Here is an 8854-nt window from a genome sequence, read left to right as displayed (position 1 = left end):
GACGGCTTCGGACGGTTGACGTGGCCACTTGTACGTCTTTGAACCGCTCATTCGAAACTGACTCATACGGAAACCCGATTTTATTCGGCCTAAACTGGGCCGGTTCAAACCCGCACAGCTCGTTCAAACTGAAGTGCCGGTTACGAATAGGAAAACAAAAACCCGGGATTAAACCGGCCCGCACTAACCCGCACAACCCGTAGAAACCTGCACAAGCCAAATATTATATTAGCATGAATGCCCGCTTCGCGGGGCGTTGGTTTTTTAATACATTAAGAGGACAATCAAGTGATTACATATAATCGGTTCTCCAAATTTAGAAGTTTGGAAGCGTATTGTTCTTATTTTTAAAAAGGCGCAAAAGAAATGTAAAAGAGTTAAAATTGATGGAGTTACATAATTGCAACATATAGTAAACCAAAAACGAGTTTGCATCACATATTTGTATTTCTTTCTTTTGTTGCCTGATTAGTCCTTCTTCTTTGTTGTTGGTGATGATTGGAAGTTGAGCTGAGAAATTATTTGAATTGGTAACTTGAGCTTGAAGCCTAGTTTGATATTAAAAATAATGTTGATCAGTGACAGATTAATAGTTGTAAATAGAAAGTTGTAGCAAGATCTAGGTCGATTATGCTCGGAGGAGTGTGACATGCAACACCTACGTTGTTGTACATAATGTCTAAGTGGTTGTATTTGGAGACAACATAATCAACTGCATTAGATATATCCGACTCTTTCGTAACATTGCAAGGAACGAATGAGGCATTTGATCCCAGTTCTGTTGCTATGTCCATCCCAAGTTGATGCTGAATATCAGCAATCACTAAATTGGCATTTTGGGAGATAAATCTGATTGTAGTTTTTTTACCTATGCCATTTGTTGCTCCGGTTATTAGAGCCACCTTGCCTTCCCGCTTGTTTCTTTTGTAAACAAAGAGAAGCGTCATAGCTTTTATTACTATGTCATCGAGTAAACTTTTTTTTGTGACTTTGAGAAATTCTATAAGTTTCTAACATACTGACAATATGCACAAAATAAAAATCTAAGCAAACTGAACGACAATTTCCTTTTTTTCATCTAAATTTCATTTGTATATATCTTGAAACATTTTAAGATAAAACTTCTAATATTTTGAGCAGGGGTTTAGCTTAAATGTAGTTCGTGTATAGACAATAGTAAAACTATAACGCTAATAAATAAGTAGCAAAATAGAGATTACATAACACAGTAACAGACCTTTACGTGGAGAAGTATCTGTCTAAGTTTCGAAAATTCAGAGTTCTTGAAAGAAATATGCTTCTGCAGTTGATGCAATTAGAATGTGGCACACCGTACCACTAAGTAGTAGAGTCGTCTCTGTACATTTGTTCCTATTCCACTTACATTGGATATCATGATTTCATTTCGAGACCAATTACTAACAATTAAATCATATCTTATATATTTTTTTTGAATCCAAATCATATCTTATATAGTAACATAAAAACTGAACAAAAATACAACAGCATTTTCATAAAGTAACTAAAATAACAATTGAACTTAATAAAAAATTAACAACATTAATTAAAATTAAAATAATTTTATGGAGCAAAAAAGCAACTTACTGTCAATGACTCAGTTGGCAGGGTTTTTAACACCAAGCAAAAAAATAAGGGCCAAAATATGCAGTAGCAAGGGCTCATCTATATTTTCTGTTAGTGTTTGTGACCTAGTGACAGCACTATGATATTTTAGTTTAAGACATTAGGATTATTAATGTTTATGTTCTATCAATTATTTTCTTTATAATTTATTAATTCTTAATTTATTGCGATATAAATATTAGATTAATAAATATTTTTGGAATATGATATGCAATTCTATATCTCTAAGTACGTGACTTAGAAATGAGATTATGAGAACAGTATCAATATTTCTAAAGGTCCCTAGTCGAGTATTATTATTAAGGGACAATAATAATGCATTAAAACTAGTGTGTTTGTTGACTGGTGATCACATCTCATTGATCATAGATATAGTGATACTATAGTCAAAGACACGGGCATATGTATATGTACATGGTGTTGAACACACCCGATGTGAGATTCTACATGTCTGTTGTGTCATAAGTAATTCTCACAGTGATAATGATGTAATGGTCCTTAGACCTGAAGTTATTATATTTCTACACGAAAATTAATATACATTGATTCCATTAAAAGTTATCATTGACCGGGTAATGATAAAAGTGGATATTGGGTATATTATGAATCGTATGAGAAATATGAATGATCTAGATGAGATTTAACCCTCATATTTTAGGAGTGATATTATTGGCCTCTTGTGTGAGCTAGACTATGAAATGCGTGGCAACGCTCAAATGTTGATTTGATATGATAGTCTACTCATTGATCAAGGAAACCAAGATTAAACTATGATGAGGATGACATATAACATGCCTCTAGTTTAATCTATAATATTTGGTTAAAGGATTATATTACATTGTACATTATTCACGAAAGGTTTAATCGATCACCGATTCAATTATTATTACTTGGGTAACAATGATGTATTACTAGATGCCGCTCATTGTTTACGATTTTAAATAAGATTTAAAATTCATTGTCAATGTAATAATAACATCCACACTAAGAATGCTTGAAGGATTATTTAATTTAAATTAGATTAATATTATATTAAAGTAATTCAAATTATTTATAATATTAATTAAGTATGACTTAATTAATTAGATAAATATTGATATTCGAATTTACTAATATTAATTATAAAATTCAGTTGTTAAATAATTAATTGTGACTTAATTATTATACAAATAGAAATTTTGAATTAATAATAACTCCTAATTAGTTAAGAGTTATAATTCTTATTATACTATATATATAAAATCTCTTGTGTGGCTGATTTTGGATGCAAGACTTTTACTAAAATCCTAGCCACCAAGAGAGAAGAAGGAGAGAGCAAGAAGAAACGGGTTTGTGCTAGTACACATCCAATCCTTGAGTTCAAGCATTCGTGTGGATACCGGTAGAGTGTAGATCGCGAGAGCGGGATGCGTGGTGATTGAATAAGTTTTGGATCTCCATTAGTCAACCAATTGGTAGAGTTTCTTAAGGTAAACAATCCGATCTACGAATTAAATATATGTTTTTTACATGGATCATGCGGTGGGTTTCGAAAATTCTGATTTTTTATGTTTTTAATTACTATTTTCGTTGCGTTTATGTGCTCGAAACCCATCACTTTCGAGGCAAAAATAGGCCTCAAATCCAAGTTGGAACCAAAAGCAGAACTTTAGTGAATGGTAGCCCACAAACAGGTGCAAGCATACTTGGTTGGACACTATGAACTATAATATACATAGATATAATTAAATTATGCAGGCTAATTCTGAAAATATCAATGATCCTGGAGAGCAAATGCTTGTAATTATAATATTTGAAAGCATTATGACAATTACAAAGAACGGTCTTTAAAATAAAGGAACAGAAGGAACCTTCAGATGAAGGTTACAAAATCGAGAATTAAAAGAAAATTACTAAGAGCATTTTGTACATTACCAAATATTCCAACTACATATAAAAAGCGAAACCAGCAGAAAGGCAAAAGGACTGGAAATGACATCAAGATAGAACCCCCTCTTCAATCCTGGGGTGTTGATCAGAGTTGTGACTTCACCTAAGCACACTATCATCGGATCAGTTTACACCCTAGTTCTCAATGTGCTGAATGTAAATGACATTATTTATTAGACCATAGCTTGCATCAGAAATCCCCTCCCCCCTCTCAATGCCGGAAACCACTCATTTTACATTTTGACTTGATACTGAGAATTCAACTGCTAGGTGTCCCGATAAATAAAAAGATATAGTTCAGATTCTTGAAAAACTGTTAATTTTGTTATGCAAGTCATACTGTATGCAAAACAAAAAAAATTACAATCTACCTTGGGATTTATCCACACCTCTTTTAATTCTTCACATTCCTGCATAATAAGACTCAGTGAATATTAGTCATTCCCGTTTGACCAGGGTATCGAGGAAAAGGTCAAATATAACTCAATCAACATGCTTGGGAGAAAACATCTCTAAATATGAATATATCACAAAAACTTACTTATGTTTTAGTATAACCTATGCAATTCTTGAGGAATGATAATAATAGATACTTAATTGATTACTAAATGTGAAGAATTGAAGTGGATGGTACCAATTAGAACGGGTTAAATATCACTTTGGTCACTGAAGTGAGTGGCATGTATCAAAAGGTTCACTATAGTAATCGGGGTATCAGTTGTACCACTATAGTGGATAGTAATGATAGTCCGTCATAGTTGACCTGTTGACTTGACGGAAAACGTAACGGTTGTGTCGTGGAAGCATACGTGGACACACGTGGACATACGTGGACACACAGAAGTTGTATTTGTTGAAAAAAACGGGAAATTATATTTGTTTAATAGATTTATATTGATATATAAAATATCGGGTCAAATCCCTCATTTTAACACGGGTGGGTAGCGAATTGGGGAAGGGGCGAAAAACCCTAATTTCTTGAAGAGGTGAATTTTAATCCAAGGTCGACTGATGTAAACGAAGCACGACTGTGAGGTATGAAACCCTAATTTCATTTCGATGATATTGTACATGAATAAGTTTAATTGAACTTTAATTTCATTTTGATTCTACATGAATGTTTTGTGTTTTATTTGATTGAATTTGGAATACTTGTTTTGTTGTGATTTGTGTTTTAGTATGTCTTCTTTCGTGACTATTTATCTGCATCACCATGGAGATTTGACCTCTCCTCCTAATGTTAACTATATAGGGGGAAAAGTAGAAAACCTCCATAATGTTGATACTGATGTGTTTTCCTTCCGTGATTTGGATGATTTTGCCGTGAAATACGATTACGATCCTTCTATATTAGTTTATTTTAAGTCTGATGGGTCTAGTTTTAGGAATGGTGTTAGTCTATTATATGATGATGATACTGTGAGGGAAATGGTAGATTTGCACAAACCATATGGTAAAATCTCATTGTTTGTAGACCATTTTGAGCTTGATAATCTGCTTGACATGCCTACAACCCCTGCAGAACTTAATAACAAACAACCTGAGAGTAATTTGGAAAATGAGGGTAATGGATCTAGTGAGGATGATCCTGAATATGATGCTGAAACTGAAAGTGAATCTGATAGCGATGAGTCGGATAATGGTAGTTTATATCTTGATAGTGATGAAGATGAAGATGAAGAACTGAAAAGTATGAGGGTTAAGAAAAAGGACTTTAAGAAGAACTTGAATAATCCGGTTAAACTTCCAATAATTAACAGTGATGAATCAGATTTTAATTCTGATTCTCTTAGGTCTGAATCTTCTAGTAGTGAGGATGAAAACTGTAGGATTGGATATGTTGGCCCTCCTAATCCCAAAAAAAGGAAAAAAATACCTAAAAGCACACATAACATTTCTGAAGAGGGATTCCACTGGGAAGTTGGACAGAAATTTGTGAACATTCAAGAGTTCAGGGACTTGGTTAGGCAGTATGGGCTGACACATAGGAGAGGTATACAGTTTATAACTAGTGATAAACTCAGGTGTCAAGTGTTGTGTCAGGCTGAATGTCCTTTCTACATGTGGTGTAGTAAGGACAAGGATTCTGAGAATTGCACCTTGAAGACCCTTAATCCCCGGCACCTCTGTACTAAACCCTACACTAACAAATTAGCTTCAGTTAAGAAGCTCTGTGAGATATATGGAGACAGAGTGAGGCAGAACCCACAGTGGAGGATAAAAGAGATGGCGGAGACCATAAAAAAGGATTTGGAAATAGATGTTTCCAGAATTAAAATAATCAGAGTGAGGAGAATGGCATTAGAAGGAGTTCATGATGCTTTGAAAGCACAATATTCTAGGTTAAGGGACTTTGGACATGAATTGTTGCAAATTAATCCTAGAAATACAGTGAAGATCTCAACCACCAGGTTAAATGAAACAGATCCACCTAAATTCAGAAGGCTTTATGTATGCTACCATGCACTCAAGGAAGGATGGAAATCAGGATGCAGACCAGTCATAGGGCTAGATGGTTGTTTCCTCAAAGCAGTCTGTGGAGGCCAACTTTTATCAGCTGTTGGCCGTGATGGGAACAATCAAATGTTCCCAATTGCATATGCCATAGTGGAAAGTGAAAACACAAAGAGCTGGACATGGTTCACAAAATTGTTAAAGGATGACCTTGATCTTGAAAATGGCTATGGAATCACAATCATTAGTGACCAATAGAAGGGTTTGGAAAATACACTGAAATTGCTTTTGCCAAGAGTGGAACATAGATTCCGTGTTCGCCATCTTTACAGTAATTTCAGAAACAGGTAAATTTCTCTCTATTTCTTTTCTAATAGTATATGTATGTATGTCTGTGTATTTGGTGAATCACTAATGTACAATCTTACGTGTGTAGGCACAGTACTGATATGTTGAAGAGGCTATTCTAGACTGCAGCATGTGCTACCTACCCTGTGGCACATATGAGGGCAATGAAGTCTATTGAGAGACTTTCAAAATCTGCTCATGAATTTGTAAGCAAATTGGATCCAAAAGTCTGGACAAAGGCTTTCTTCTCTACACATTCACAAGCTGATAATGTTGACAATAATATGAGTGAATGCTTTAATGCTTGGATCATTAATGAGAGGTACACTTTATCAGAAATTTCATATTTTTGTATGCACTTTCTATCATCCATTATAACACATTACTGTCATACTATGCTATCCAGGTATCAACCAGTTCTTACTATGCTGCAAGATTTGCATTCCAAGCTAATGACAAGACTTCGAGTTAAGAGGGATGATATGAGAAATAGTGATGTCCAGGTGTGCCCAGTTATTAAAAAAACTGGATAAACTAGTCATTGAGTCAAGAGGGTGGACAACAGCATGGGATGGAGATAAGAAATACCAAGTCAAACAGGGGACCAGGGCAGTGACTGTGGTTTTGGACAAGAGGTGTTGTGATTGCAGAGTATATGACCTCACAGGTATTCCTTGTGCACATGCAATTGCTAGCATACATGATAGAAGACATAATCATATTGATTATGTCTCTGATTATTACAAAAGGGAAAAATATCTTGCTAGTTACAATTTCTCCATACAAGCAATGAAAGGGGAGGAATTCTGGACAATGCAATCATGTGAGGAGGTACTTCCTCCAGACATTCCCAAGAAGCTCAGAGGGAGGCCTAAAAAAATGAGGAGGAAAGAAGCTTGGGAAGGGGGTTCCAGAAGTCAAGCAAGTCAAAATGTAGGGGGCATCCAAAGATTTAGTAACATGAGGGTAATGCATTGTAGTGTATGTGGTAGTGAAGGGCATAGAAAGAACAAATGTCCCAGTAAATCTCAACCACCTGTTGTGGAACCAACTTTGAGGGAAGAAACAGACCAAATTTTTGAAGAGACAGTCATGGAACCCCCTTTGAGGGAAGAACCTGTCATGGGACCACCTGTTAGAGATGAAGCTATAAGAAAGGAGGCACCTGTCATTGAAGAAACACAACAATCATCAACTTCAGTGTCAAGGAAGCCTAGTATTATTGTTGGGGAATCTCAAAAGAGGGGAAAAGAATTAAGGAGACATAAGTTGATGTTTAGGAGGCCTAGACCTGCAGAAAAAGCACCTGAGAAACATGTTGACAAGCTAGCATTCAGAGTGCCAAGAAAGAAACTACCTTTGGTTTTAGACAACAGTGAAGATGGTAAAGATATGTGCTTGAGGGGAAATCAGTCAAGAGGCCATGAAGATGCTGTTAGATGTCCACTGCAAGTGTTGTAACCACATCTCAAGCACCAGCAACCTCTTCTCAGACTTCAAAGTCTTCTGCACCATCTGAAGCACCACCAAGGAGGAGTGCAAGGATGCTGATGAAAGGAAAATTCAACTTCAAAAATTCTGAAGATGAACCTGTCTTTCTAGGGGAGGATTATAAGCTACTATGTTTATGCTTTCTATGTTTTAGACTTTTGTGTTATGTTCTAACTAATTTGCTTTTGCTATGTGGATCATTGTAGTACTTTTGTTAAGTTCCGGTGGTCGAAACATTTGCTATGGTTGTTGAAACTTTTGGTACTTTTGTTAGACTTTTGTTTAATGTTCTAAATCATCAACTTTTGTCTGTCTGTTTTTTGGTAAAATTCAGCTGAGGAGACTTTATCATTACAAGTTAAAAACACTCAGTTACATTCATTACATCTAACAACCATAAACCTTACATAACATCCACTACATTCACTACATTCAAACAGTCTCACAGAAGAGCAAATCCAACAATACAACAATCACAAACATTAATATCTTTAACTTTTTTGACAGCTTCTTCATTTGATCTTGACCAGCAACATTTAACTCAAGCAAATCATTATTCTCAAATTGCAAAGCACTCTTTTCCTCTGTCTTTTTACCAAGATCTTCTTCAACAAGTCTCATCTTCTCCTCCAAAAATATTCTTCTATGATTCAACTCCGTAATCACAGATATGGCTCTTCCAGTAAAGTCTGTATCATACCATTCGAAAAATTCACAACCTCCGGACGCCTATATTGAAGAATATTAGTTCATTTTTTTTGAATATTTCCTTAATAAAAATCAACCCATACATAGCTAGATGAAAATAAATTGAACACGAATTTTACCTTCGGTTTGGAACACGTAAAAAAACGTCTCCCAGGATTATTCAAAACCAAGAGGTATAAATTCGAGCTCTTGTCTCACAATGACAACTTCTGTGCTCCAAATTTTTAACAGAATCGCAAGAAGAACTACCACTACTTTTGGCTATGGGACTTTCAATTGT

This window comes from Apium graveolens, chromosome 10 (genome assembly GCF_009905375.1).
Source record: "Apium graveolens cultivar Ventura chromosome 10, ASM990537v1, whole genome shotgun sequence".
NCBI lineage: Eukaryota > Viridiplantae > Streptophyta > Magnoliopsida > Apiales > Apiaceae > Apium > Apium graveolens.
Note: the sequence above shows the minus strand (reverse complement) of the source record.